This window comes from Stegodyphus dumicola, chromosome 2, assembly GCF_044657685.1.
Source record: "Stegodyphus dumicola isolate Sdum_Otavi_A_Nest chromosome 2, ASM4465768v1".
NCBI classification, from domain to species: Eukaryota; Metazoa; Arthropoda; class Arachnida; order Araneae; family Eresidae; genus Stegodyphus; species Stegodyphus dumicola.
The window spans coordinates 231,890,000-231,904,629 of NC_140769.1; the positions used below are offsets into that span (position 1 = coordinate 231,890,000).

Genomic DNA, 14,630 nt, shown 5'->3' on the forward strand with positions numbered 1-14,630 from the left:
ATATAGCATTTTACATCAAAATTTATAGTAGTATTATTATTGCAGAACTATGAGATAATTTTGTAACGATTACTTGGATAATAATCATATTATAACGGCAAATTCAATTTCTGATTATTTTTCATTTCAAATATATAAAATAAACTTCACTTCTTCTTTGCAGAAAATAATATATTTTATTAAGGCATTTCTTATTGTGAATGTTGATAATAAGTCAGCTGTATTTTGAAAAACAGAAATCGATTTTCATCTGTGGAATTGGTGCAATAATTTTAAACCACATCTAATATAGAAAATTCATAAAGCGGCGGAATAGTATGTTTGCAAAAGCTCTGAGTAATCTTCACAAAGCAGGAGAAATAAAGAAAAGAGGGAATTGAATACACTGTTTGTATATGACAAATATCATATATCATTTGCAGTGTTTCATAGAACAGCTTTAGTGTCAATTCATAATAAAACTAAACAGTTAAAAACAAAACATACGAAAACAGAAAAGTAAGCATCGGCCAGTAGGAAAAATGGATTAGGTATTTACTTAAAATTTCGATTACATTAGAATTTCTATCTCAGACTTTTTTGTTAGGTTTTTATTACGTATGTACTGCGCTACCAATGGTATTTTTGGGTGTGAAAATTTTACTATAAAAGCCTCCTATTCACACTGCAACACTGAACGTTAGCGCCTTCTTAGTCTTTCTTTATACGTCACACTTACAAATAACTTCCATAATGAGTGTCTTTTTTTCGACGGGTTTGGTAATCGTACTCTTAGTTTGGACTTCTTTAACAGGTAATATAATATATTTACATTTCTGCTACCAAGATGAATTTTATATACTACTTGTCTTTAAATTATATTGTTAACTTTGTTTCGGCAGATCTCTGACTTGCAGAACGCTGCAATGCATTGCAAAGTTATTTTGATTTGAATTTTTCCTCCATGTACATTTACAAGTGAAGAGTACACGTTTGAATGTATTTAGCCCATTAGTGGCCGAGTGATAAAATTTCTGGACATTGGTAGTTCCACCGTGGTTCAAATCCTTGGGAATACACTGAATACACGAAATTTTGCATAGTTTTTACCACGTGTGACGCGATTTTGAGCCAGTTTCGCTTAAAATGTCATCCACTCAAAGGCCTCCTTTGGGTTACCTCGTGTATTTGCCTTTATCGAATTCACAAATTTCTTTATTTCAACGAAAAATATTTCTTTTTAAAATTTTTTTAAAAATATTCTTTTGTTAAAGGACTGTAAGCTTTGTAAAGGACTGTAAGCTTTTGTAAAAGGACTGTAATGTAAACAATATTTGTTTATGCAAATAGTCTTCTACTATAAATTCATGCGATTTCAGAACTAATACAAACACCGAACACCCTGATTTTTAAATCGGAAATTTGTAAATCTTGGCTTGTCTGTACAGAATTAAAACTTTTATGGTAATATTTGCTAGTGTATTATCGCCATGTGTTGTCTATCAATATCAAAATATCATCCTTTAACTATTTAAACGTAATTTTTTGAGACAGAACTATTAACAAACGAGTCGGAAATTTTTGAAATGTTTTCATTAATAATACTGTAATAACTACATACGTCTCGCGGCGAAAAATTAAGAAATAAAAAACTTTTCCTCAAATAAAGTAAAAATATATTACCTAAAGAAAGTAGTGTACTTTCTGTTATCGTGATTGGAATTCAGAAATGTATGCACACACATATATACGTACATACATGTATACATGCATATGTGAATACATAAATCTACACATAAATATATTTCTGAATCTGATCCAGACAACAGAAGAGTACCGAATGTAGCAATATATTGCACATATCTATGATACTTTAATACGTTTCGCCGATATACTGGCTTACAATAGGAGATATCGAGCACACTAGCGGCCGAGCGGTAAAGTCGCTGAACACTGGTAGTTCGGTCCAAGGTTCGAATCCCGCGAACGGGCTGGCTGCATGAGTGTTTTCTTGGTTTTCCCCATGTGTGACGTGTATACGAGCCAGTTTCCCTTAGAAAGTCCTCCACGAAGGCATCCCTCTCACTAGGCAGATAGCCCTCGAGGCTTTGCCGTAATTAAATAGCCTAACCTGACCTACAACAGGAGATAATTTTCCCTGCTCTTACCAGCACCGTAGAGATTCCCGTTTAGGGCCGAAATCCGCAGTTAAATATATCCTGTAGATGAGGGGAATTTGTCGGGGAAGAAGTTTTGGAGAACCCCTAGTTTTGAGCATTTTTTCTCTTAAGGAGACCGGAGGCTTGGGAGCTAGCCAGGTAAGTGCACATATCATCTAAATTTTTTTTAATAGCTCATATGTTAAATATATATGCGCAGTAGATTTTGAAGTTTTCCGCCCATCAATAGCCGAATGGTTGAGATCATTGAATGCTAATAGGTTTAGCTAAATGAGTTCTTTACTTCATGCGTAACGTAGATACAAGCCTGTTTTTTCTTAAGAAGTATTTCATTAAGTGATTCTTCCTTTAGAAGGGGACAGTCCTACCTTACTCTGCCGCAATCAAGTGAACATAGACATATTTCATTTTCGATGTAGATGGAATGAACATTCTTAATTTATTGTACTGAACAAAGCACTTACGACTATGTATTAAATTAAGTTAGGCTATTGCAATATGCCAAGAACACGAAGGTTATCTTCCAAATGGGAGAAATGGCTTTTGTGAAGGGTGTTTTAAGCGAACTGGCTCGTACGGAGATAACCACGAAAACCAACCATGCAGCCAACCCATTCGTTTGGTATCATGTGCGTGCCGAACTATCAGCATTCTACGGTCTTAATCACTTGGTCACTAGTGAAACGCTTATAAATTAGCATACAAGAAAATATACATTAAAGAAATTAATACATAATAAACTAAAAATATTAGCACGTGACAGCTTTGCTTACTGAAAATTAGCATTTTTGTATAAAATTATTTTGCTAGAAATAAGGAAAAACAGAAATGAACTATATCGCATTTGACAGACACTCTTTACTTAACGAAATAAGAAATGTGTAAGCAGAATGCGTTTTCAAAATATGCTTTAAGCAGACTAACAAACCGAAACTTCTGTTGTCTTGAACTGGTATTTTTTATGAAGTTCTTCACACGGCTTTCCTTTGCAGTTCTATTCTTGTATTACTTAGCAGATTTTAAAGTCGAGCCAAATCCTGTACTTTATTCATCAATTTTTACATTAACTGAAACAATTACGGTAAAAAATTATAATAATTTTAAGACAGTATTTTTTATTACTCGGAATAGATCAGGCACTATCGTTCTCTTCTCATATTAAAAGCCAGATGAATCACTATTGCACATAAAATACAGAACGCATCAAGGTGCCATACAACTTTTTTATCGATCATCTGAATACCTCAGCTCCAAATGTATCACATTCATCAACTGATAGTAGATTAACTCATTAATTCGATTGATGATGATTTTCTGTGTTTACATAATTTATTTCTAAGGTACAATAATTAAAACTGAAGAGCAATAGGGGGAGAGGAATGAGATAGTTCATATAAATAAAAAATATTTTTCTCAGAAAATTCTCCACAGAGGCATTCTGAAAAGCCTAATCCAAATTTACTGAAAAGATTCACTGGGTAAAACTATTTTTACACTTTGCTTGTTGCTCTTAGAAAATTTACCAATTCGATTATCAATGGGTTCCATGGGGTTATTTTGTTTCAGAACAAATAAGAAAATATCAAATATGACAGACGAAAAAAATATATTTTTTATATTCACAATATAGAAATCAAAAGGAATTACTTAAAATATATTTCATTTTTAATTATAAGATTCCTTTCAACACAATTTTACGCATAAATAATTTACACGGCTAGTCATTAAAATTGCAACACCACCATGAATTAAAGCAAATATAAAAAAGATATTTATTGCACGCAACAAGTATGGCATGAAGACAAAATGATTAAATTTGTAATCATTTTGGAGGTAAACAGGGGTGAGAATTTAGCAGAAATAGCTGCCACCCATGGCAGCTAAAACGGCCCTTATCGCATTAGGCATAGAGTAAACTGGGCTTGGATGACAGAAATGGGCAACTCATTTCATGCTGCTTCAAGTCTATGCCACACTTCATCAACCCTATTAGCTGAAGAGGAGTGGCGGGACAGTTTCTCAGCAACTCATGATCAGATGTTTTCAATGGGTGATAGGTCTGGAGACTGTGCAGACTAGGGCAACAGTTAAGTACCCTGTGTATCGAGGAATGTTATGTCACTATGCAATGACTGTATTCTGTACTATGTCCCATCGAATGCTATGCCATGTTATGTCTGTGCTGAGCTATGTTATGTCGCATGCAATGCTCTCCTGTCGTAGTAACGCAACTCTAGGTATTTTATGTTATAAACATGTTATGCTCTAGATGGAGCGGGTCCCGGACTATACCCGATTAGTCTTTGAAAGCCTTCCGGGTGTCCGGCCCTGCTGTCACCTGTGTATCGAGGAAGGTCAGAACACGACATGCAACATATGGTCTTGCATTATATTGTTGGAACATGGCGTTTGGGGGCTTCGAAGATAGGTAACAAGCACTGGACGTAAGATGCCAGAAAGTACCCATTTGCGTTCAAATTACCGTCGATCCGAACTAGAGATGTACGTGTCGTGTACTCAATGGTTCCTCTAACCATACCACCAGGTGCAGGGCCCCTATGCCGATATTAAATGCAAGCAGGCGACATGCGATCTTCTCAGACACGTATACGGCCATCAGAATACTGCACGTAGCACTGGGACACTTTTGAAAAGGCGACACTGTTCCACTCTTGTCCTCAGCTTTGTTGTTTGCCGAACCAGACTCGCCATCTCTCTCTATGCTGCATTGTCAAGGAAAGCCGAAATAATAGTCACTCTGCTGATAGTCCACGCTGCTGTAAACGTCGACGCACCTTACTAGCTGATACTAGGGCGTGCTGCAAACATGCCCATTTTCTGACTAATGGTCCGTGATGTGGTCGTACGGTTTTGCAGGGCTGCCCTCACATGTCTCTCCTCTCTGGCGTTAGTCATGGGAGAGCGTTTAAATCTTTCACGCCGTTCAGTATGACACTCTACAATCCATTGATTCCATATTCGCGTGACAGTGGTTGGATGTGAACCAGTTCGACCGACGATATCACGGAACGATAATCAACACTTTCGATAGGTAACGATCCTGCCACTATCTATAACCTGCTGGTAAGCATTTCCTCTTATTGTTCGAGACATAATACGATATTCCGAGCAAGCTCCAACCATACAAAACACTTTCGAATGAGAAATTCACTGCACAACGTTTCTTTTATGCAGTACTTCAGATGTCGTTTCTTCCTCCTGCGTCGTCTAAATGCACTGAGATACTAATCTTTTGCATATCCCAACTTCTTCTTCCTTTCATGTTATTTTGACGTTCGTCAGAATATTCCTTCCTGGGGTTGCAATTTTAATGGCCAGCAGTGCATATTAACGGCATTTTCAGAATATTTAAGGCGCTATCCGTTTTAAGCAAGAAACAAAAGTATGAGAAATTATTTATCATCTAAAAAATGTGCTCTTTCATTTCAATATCGTAACGATTTGTTCAACAACCCTTTTTCAAACATTTTAAGATAAAAAAGTTAGAAAAAAATTTAAAACATTTCTGTGCCGTTGCTTCTTATCATAAATCAATTAACTAACTAATCCATTAACTAAATTCTATATTCATAAAAATAGTTCATTAGATATTGGGTAAAACTGGGCAACTAGAAGTGGCACTTTACTTGAAGCCTACAAAGGCTTGTTTATACTAACATGACTTTAGGCATAATTGACGGTTCCACTAAAGGGAAAAAGCACTGATTGTTTTTATTTCCCGCCAACCTATATTATTATAATATATATAGGTGCAGGAGGTATTATGTTCGACTCAAAAATTCAATAGTGAGTTTTCAGTGAATAAGTACGAATTACGTTTCCACAATACATTTTTACTAATCTTACCATGATCTGTCTCTGTTTATATGTGACGAGTTTTTCGTTCACAATAACTCTTACATAAATTTTCCAAAAATTTATGTTTCCCAACAGTCATCTATATAGTTAGATTTTGGGGAAAACTGAATAAACGAAAATGGTACTTTGTAAGTAGCTCATAACGATCTTTAATTGACATCAGGACGTGGTACTTTACAAGAAACCCAGAGAGTATTTTTTATGGAAAACTGCATTAAAGTATAATGCAAATTTTAGTATTTAAAACTTTTATATTAATGGAAGCAACACATCAGATTTTGGGTAAAACTGATAACCCGGAAGTGACAGTTTCCTTGCAGCACTGATCAGACTTTCGTAAAAAAAATATATTATAAGATAATTCAAAACCTCTCAAAATTTGGTATTAAATATAGGTATGTGACTCAGAACATCATATTGCGTTTATAATATTAAAAATATACTTGGAATTACGCTAAAGGCAACGAGAATAACTTCATTATGAAAACAAGCTCTCGTTGAGAAGGAATTAAATGTATTAGCCTCAATCCTGAATTTTGCATTTGTTTCACCATTGTGTCAAATCCTTTTCAAATAAAAAGATGCTAATACCAAATGCTACCACTATGCATTATTTACAAAAATAATACAGCAAATGTAAATAATATAGTGAGTATGAAAAGTAATGTATGACAGCATTTGGCGACAATATACAGAACTCCAATGATCCGAATCAAATGGGACCGGACCCAACTAGATAATAAAAAGTTCAGATAAATGTATTTTTTCCGAAGAAAGGGTCTACGTACACTTTAATTAATTACTATTTGTTGAAAATCGGAGAAAAAACTATTTTTAAAGAAAAAGAGGTTTTTAATTGATTAAAAGGCAACACTTTTACGTACGTATTATACAGGGTACTGTACAGTACTTACAAGTTCTGAAAGACATTGCTTGCTGAATATCTCGGTCAAAGTAAGCTGTTTGACTGTCTTCATCCGTTTCCGGGCAGCCAAGTCGCGCATCCGCTTGAACAATGAGAAGTTGTCACACTCGGGCTGCCGCTCCTTCCACTTCAATGCAGTTTCAAGGTCCCGTGTCTTCAACTATGAAATTAAGGTCATCTCCTTTCACGACACTTTCTTCTTTCACACATTCAATAAGTTCCTCAAGATTTAGAATCTGAAACCCAGGGTCTGACGAATCACACATCATCCATTCTGATATATCCTCAGCACTAACTTCTGAACATCCAGGAAGTTTCAAAAGAATGTTTCCTAATTCCTCAAGTGACGCGTCATCTTCATCTTCTCCTGTCTCTTCCCTTTCCTTTTCTCGAGCTTCTCTTTCCTTTTTCTCCTTTCCTTCTCTTCTTCAGTTGATATGCCTCTCAACTTGTTCCACGCCCGTCTTAATGTGACTGCCTTAACCAAGCTCTCGCCACCATGTAAGCGCAATTTTTCAATTTGTTTGGGTTAGCGAATATATCTTCTTCTTCGCTCTTACTTTAAACTTACTCTTTACTAAAACTTTCCTTAAACGTTTCCTTCTGTAATGGCGTTTCATGGTTTCGATAACAGACAGGTCCATTGGTTGCAACAAGCTTGTGATGTTTGGCAGTAAAACGATTGCTGTAAACTGGCCATTCCGTCTTTCCAAAAATTCTCCGGTAGGGTGAGTTGGTCCGGTCAACAATCAAAAGCACTTTTCAAGAGATTTTTGGTGCTTTTTCACTTCGATGAAAATTTCGTCGTACCACTCGGTAAACAATGTTGTAGTCATCCAAACCTTGGGTTGATTTTTATAAAAGAGGGAATCACATTTTTAAATGCTCTTTAGATTTTCAACTTCTTTATCAACAGAAGAGGTATTTTATGGCTTTCTCTAGAGTTCGCACAGGTAAGCACCAAAACATGGTCTTTACTAACTTTATGTTCTGGAGTACTACACTCCTTTTTAGATGCCAAAGTGATTTTAGGCAGAGGACTATAAATAAGACCGGTTTCATCCGCGTTGTACAAAAGCTAGGACTGTAGGAATCTGCTATAATTTTAAATTTTTCAATAAAAGTTTCTGCAGCTTTGGAATCTTCTGATAACTTCTCGCCACTTAAATATAATTCACGGACACCATGCCTACAATTAAAATTTCTTAGCCAACCGTTACTTGCTTTAAAGGATGAATAACAAAGCTTCTGAGCTAAGATCTTAGATTTTTCACAAAGAATCAGACCCGAAATTGTGTTTACCATAAAACGTTGCTGCAAAAACCACTTGAAAACGGCATTTTCTAAATTTTTGTTTGTTGCTGCTTTCATTGATTTTCTTGAAGAACTTCCATTTTCGTTTTTAAGCAGTGACACGAAGTTTAAAAGAGTAGGTTTGCTCCTTCTAATGTCTGAAATCGTTGATTGCCCAACACAGTACATCTTAGCCAACCTGTTTACCCGTAACTTCTTTATCTAATTGCTCTATAATTTTTTGTTTATCCGCTTACGATAACACAACACATTTTCTTTTAGAAGCCGTGGTTAAAGACAAAACGCACTCATAAAAAAAAAAAAAAAAAAAAAAATCGCACTGATGAGAAAGAGTACCGTCACAGTATTGTAGCAGGTCAACGACCGAACAGCAACAAGTGGGTCATGTCGGTCAACTTGGCGACAGACAACAGTACTGTAACCAATAAAAGAACTTCACTATGAGACAGTGATTAAAGAATATGTATTAATAATATCTTTGCACTATGTGCGACATATGTGCAAATGATATATTATGTAATCAAAATTTGAATACGAGAGCTAAGCAGTTACAACTGATGCCTACAGCCATATTTATATATAAAATAATACAAATTTGAAAGTTATTAGAAACCTCTTAAAATCGTGAAGTCTTGAATTCGTATTTTGTTCAAAAACTTATTTTCTTCTTAGCTAGTTGGGAACAGCCACAAATTGAATCCCAGTCAAGAAAATTATATCAAAATTACATGAAAAATGTGGTCACTATTTAAATGCAATTTTCATAAATTCTCAAGTCTAAAAACCAAAACAATTAACAAATTATCAAATTTCATTATTCATAGCTTACTTAAAGCTCTCTGCTATTCCATCAACTCTATAAAAATATCCATTGTTTTTAATTCGATATATCGCATATTAAATGAAATGCATTTTCATTTAAATCAAACCAATTTCGGGTAAACTAGGGGTGACCGAGTTCGTCGCCACTAGGATTTGGCGATTGAGTCCCCTAATCCCCAGCCTGCCCTTTGAAAGGGGGTCTTTTTAAGATTTTTCTCCCTTCTTTCGGCATGCCCTCGTGGTGTAATTGGAAGCATACTGGATGCGTATTCGATACTGGATGACAGGGTTCGAGTCCTGGCGAAGGCACTGCAACGTCTAACGTAAACAAAAACAACCTATTGACTCTACAGCTTAAACGTATGAAATTAAATTGAACAAGATTACATACAATTACATTAAAAATGTACATATAATAAGTTTTCAAAAAAGTACACAGTAACGTACAATAGATAAAAAACCAGTATGCAGTAAAATGTAATGAAACCGATACAAACATTTAAATAAGTTTACAACAATATTTGATTTTCAACGGAGAACGGAAATTCTAAGGAATGGCTATAATTTCATATTCCCGTTAAAATGTTAGCTCTAATTAGTTTAGCTATTAGCTTCTAATCGGTTACAACAGAGTAAATAAATGATTTTGTTTTTTGTTTGAAGACTGATTGTTATCTATAACCGTATAAGATTTTCCTGTTAAACTCATCATTCCTTTTTTTTTTTTTTTTTAATTACAGCATACTTCGCAGAAGCAGGAGGTCCAATAGTTGGCCCTGCAGCAGAATCTGTTGCTGGTAGAGTGATTGGCTGAGAAGGGATTTGGAGAAAATTTTGGGTTTAGTGGATTAATTTTACCGCATCAAAACCCTTACAATATTCAAATTATTTATTACTGTAAAAATTCGTTATCCGTGTAAAATATTTATTATCACATCTGAGCTGCAGTTGTTCTCAATTTTGTAAACTTTCATCATAATAAATGTGCAGTACTGAAGTTTAAAATCTGTACTGTTTATACTCTTGTACTTTTCTTGTATTTTACCAAAATAATGCTCCATGATTATTATCCATTTAAAACTGTAGGATTGTTTTTTAACATGAATGTACAGAAGCATCACTGGTGTCTGCAGCAAATGTTCGTGTCAAAGGAAGCACAGTTTAAAAAAAAATAATATAATAAAATTATTTTAAAATTATTTTTAAAATTTTAAATTATTTAAAGAAATTAATTAATATAATAAATAGTTAGACTATTGCAAAAGATGTCACAGACAATCCTTTCCTCTTCTGAAAATGAAAACAGAATAGCATTAATTTTTTAATTGACATCAAGTAAAAGTCAAACATTCAGAGGTTATAATGTTAGTTCTAAAAGTTTAATAAATATGTTCAGATGATCATGTGTAGCTGAGTTATAACAATTATTATTAGGTGTAATCACTTTTCACAAATCACCATGGCCTTATTGAAAAATATTCTAATTAAAAAATGCCCCAACATTTAATAAAATATCTTTCTATGTACTGAAATGATTTAGATCACATTAATCGAATTATTGAATTTAAGTCAAAATATAAAGTACTATTTCAGCCAGTTCTTTCTCTAAAATCTTCAAAAAACATTTGCTTAGCTAATTAGCATCAGCGTTCTTTTATTTTGTAATTTCATGGTAATTTGTTTTGTTTAACCAATATACCCAGCCCATGAGAATGAAGGGAAAATGTTAATTACAACCCGAGGAGAAAAAAATGACAAGGAAGATGGGCAAGAATTATAATTTAAAAGAGGATATAATGTATTTACAGACATCTTTTGTGCACGTGTTAACAAGATGCAAATTTTAACTCTTTCGAAATTCAGTCTGTAATTTTAGAAATTATCCCATTTTCGTTTGAAGGATTCGAAAAAAAAAAAAAAAAAAAAAACAGCAAATAAAGTTAAAAACATACCACGTTTTATAATGTTAAGTAAGTTACAAGTAAATTAGAAAAATATCTTCTAAATACAAAAAGAATGAAAGGTAACACAGAGTAGGTAAAAGTAATCATAATGAAAAGAATTTTAAATAAATCGAAAAATTTGATTGATTTTATTCAGTATCATTTATTATCAATCTAAATTTCATTGAATTTTAATGAACTGTTTAATACCAAAAATCTTATTTTCAATTACAGGGTACATAATGCAAGTAAAATTAGTATTAGTTGCGAAGTAATGTTTGCTTTTTAATTATATTACCAAATTAAAGTATGAAATTACATACAAATGCTGTCAATCAAAAAATCAGAAATCAGAGAAGAAATCTATAAGTCAAAAAGTCAAAATAAATAAGTCAGAAACCTATAATAAATAAGTCAAAAAGAAATTTTAGTTAATTTTTATGATGAAATCTTTAAAACGAAGGGAAGTCATCTGCACTATAAAATGTATGTTCATCTAAATTTTGCTTCAAAAAGTGTAAGCTACATTAAAATTTCATTTGAAAGATTTTCTTATTAAGAAAATCCTAATGTTAAAAAAATTGGAATACAAATCCTCAGAATAATTAGCACTTCAAATCTCTCTTTATTGATACATAAAAGCAACAGTAGGCACCATCCACACAGTCTTGACGTTTTATGTGGAAGACACGGGAGCGCCGAAACGAGAATAACGACAGGTATTAAAGTTTTTCTGATGACGGCAGAAGGCGTGGCTGCATTGAAATTCATTGAGACTGATAGTAAGGATGAACGAAGAAAACAAATCAATGTCACTCACCAGGATAAAGTTGTTGTGCAACTGTTTTAAAGAACAATCATCGCTGTTAAACGACGAACGATATGGACAGATTCCCTTATTGCCGAGGATAATGAGCTTATTCAACCAGAGAAATTTCTTATATTAGAGGAAAGTTCTGATGGTGTCTGCAAGAGTTTTGAGAATGGTCACTTAAGGATCAGTTGACTTTCAATAAAGTGCACACCTAATGGATGTTTCATAATTTGACCGTTTGGACTCAGTTCCAGAAGTATGCTGTATGGGCCCAGTGCCTGAAGTAATACACCACACACATACAGATAACTTGCTATTTCGAAAAGTCACCGGCGACAAGATGTGCTGTCATCATTTTGAGTCGGTGTTAGTCGCCAGTCTCTCTAGCCGTAAAATTCAGATTCCCCTCCACACAGTATGTGAGGAAGGTCATTTTGAGATTCTGCTTTGATCGGTAGGACCCCTATCAACTTCATAAAATATAGCGTAACAGTGATGGATAACGTTATGGGAAGATGTTTGACTTCACTACGACAGTCAATAAAGTCCAAAGGATCTGAAAAAGCTTTCTAATGGCATTTAATATTTCTTCCATTAAAACGCTAGATCCCATACATTAAATATAAGCAATGTTTTCTTGGAGAAATTCATTTAGAAGGTTTCCAACCACTTATCTCATAGTCCGGATCTATATTTCTGTGATTTTAGTTTTTTGTTGAGCTAAAGAAAGCATTGCATGAGCAATGATTACATTCAGTTGGTAACGTGGAAGAGAGGGCTTAGAAATGACTCCAAAAAACAATCTAACCACTTTTAGCAAAACACAGTTGTACATTTATTGTCTCACAGATATAATGTCTAAATAATCATCAGAGATATTTTAAAGAAATATTAAATCTTTACTATTATAGAACGTTCGGCTCGTTTTTACTGAATACGCCTTATAGACAATTCTCACAGATGTCCTTTCATAAAGGATCATTTCATATGGTGATCTAAAATTAAGACTTTTGTGATCATCGAGAATCAGCTGCCAGCCGCAAATCAGAAGACTTAAGCCCCATTACATTGCTACTTGTAATACGAAGGCCAACATCATGAAATCAGAGAGAAAAATCAACATTCAATTGGAAAACGCAGTAGGAAAGAATTTAAGAACTGCTACGCTTAAAATGGTGAAAAACATGTCAGAAAGGACCGATAGGAGCACAAATTTACTCGTCCAGTATCAGAAAGTCCTTTAGATTGCTAGCCAAATGAGTACATTAAATAAAGTTATAAGAGTTTTTGATTACAATATTTGAATTTTCATGACGCAATAGATGTACCAAATGTTTTATTCTATAATCACGCTAGGATGTGCGAATTTAATTTTTTCTTTGCTCTGTTGTCAACTGAGGCTAAAATGTCAGAATCCTTAAATTTTGAGCACATGAAAGGCAATACGTAATGAATGCTGAAAGCAGCATGTCTTACTATCACTGCATTAAATTGGTTGTTTTACTCTACATAAGTGTTATCAGAAAACATTATATTACATCAAAATCATGTTTGGTATTAGCCATGATGACGAGGTCTTGAAATTCTACATGAATATCGGGGTGCAACTGAGCTACGTTGCAAGTTTTAACCAGTCAAGACTTTATAATATGCAAGTGTTTATTTCCCTTTTCTCGTCATTTTTAATATTGAGTGCATATTTAAAATTATAAAAGCAATACTGAACTTTTCTTTAAAATGTAAAACTGAAAACCTTTAGAAAGAAAAAAATGAAGTATAATATATAGGAACTATGCAAATTAATTTCTTTCAAAATATGCCCCGTTACCATTGCTATGCTTTGGCATCTACTGCAACAGTTTCTAAAAACAATAATTTCGAATACCGGAAGGAACGTGCTCAATGCATTGGATAAATGTAACAACTGCTGCGTCAGAGACATGAAATGTTCTATGCAACTGTTCTTCAATTTTAGAAAGTAAAGAAGACATAAGGGCGAGATCTGAACTTTGTGCCAGATGAATTATTCCTTTGATATCTCAGGTGCAGAGAAACTGAGTTGTCTGTGCTGCGGTGCTGTTTGGGTCATTGTCGTTTAGTAGATAATAATTTGATTTCGCTGCGGTTTCGTCCGAAGATTTCACCAGGATAAAGTCGTTTTATTTTTTTAAAGTCGTTTTAGAGTTTCGGCAAATAAACCTATTAATTTGCCAGTATTTCATCCCCGCTTGACTTTTAATGGCCAGGATTCTTCTGGAAAGATGCACATCAATGACTGCAGTTTGCTCTAGGGCTCACAAGAGCACATTAAAATCCTCCATCTATTATGGAATACACTATATTGGATAGTTTTATACGAAATCTTTCAAACATTTTCATGCTTTAATTTATGCCCACGTCTTTTGCGTTGTTGTAAGTTACAGGAGATCCATATGCAGCAAAGCTTCCTGGCAGTCACCTGTCTATGCATGATTGTTTGAATCTGATTTCTACACCAGATGATTTTCGTCAATTCATGGCAAAAGATCCATGAATTTCTGCGTAAGTTACTTGTTTACCTTCTTTAAACATACGATGTATTAAATTTATATTTTCTTGTGTTGTTACAGGAAAAGGACGGATCGTTATGCTGCTCGCCACAAAATTCTTGCTATAAAATTCACAAAATCAATTGAAAAACAGTAGCCTAATGTGAACCTATGGCTTGAAATGTGTTTCGGAATCTTTTATAGTTTCCCTATGGTCATATACTTACTCTTCGATTGTAGAACAGA

General features: G+C 34.1%; 1 long non-coding RNA gene across 1 annotated transcript; it reads left to right on the forward strand.

The window, feature by feature from the left end:
* Positions 1-589: 589 nt before the first annotated feature.
* LOC118192911 (uncharacterized) lies at positions 590-10,127 on the forward strand. The gene is made up of 2 exons (XR_004758851.2): positions 590-793; positions 9,840-10,127. It is a non-coding gene; the product is annotated as an uncharacterized LOC118192911 (long non-coding RNA).
* Positions 10,128-14,630: the final 4,503 nt, after the last annotated feature.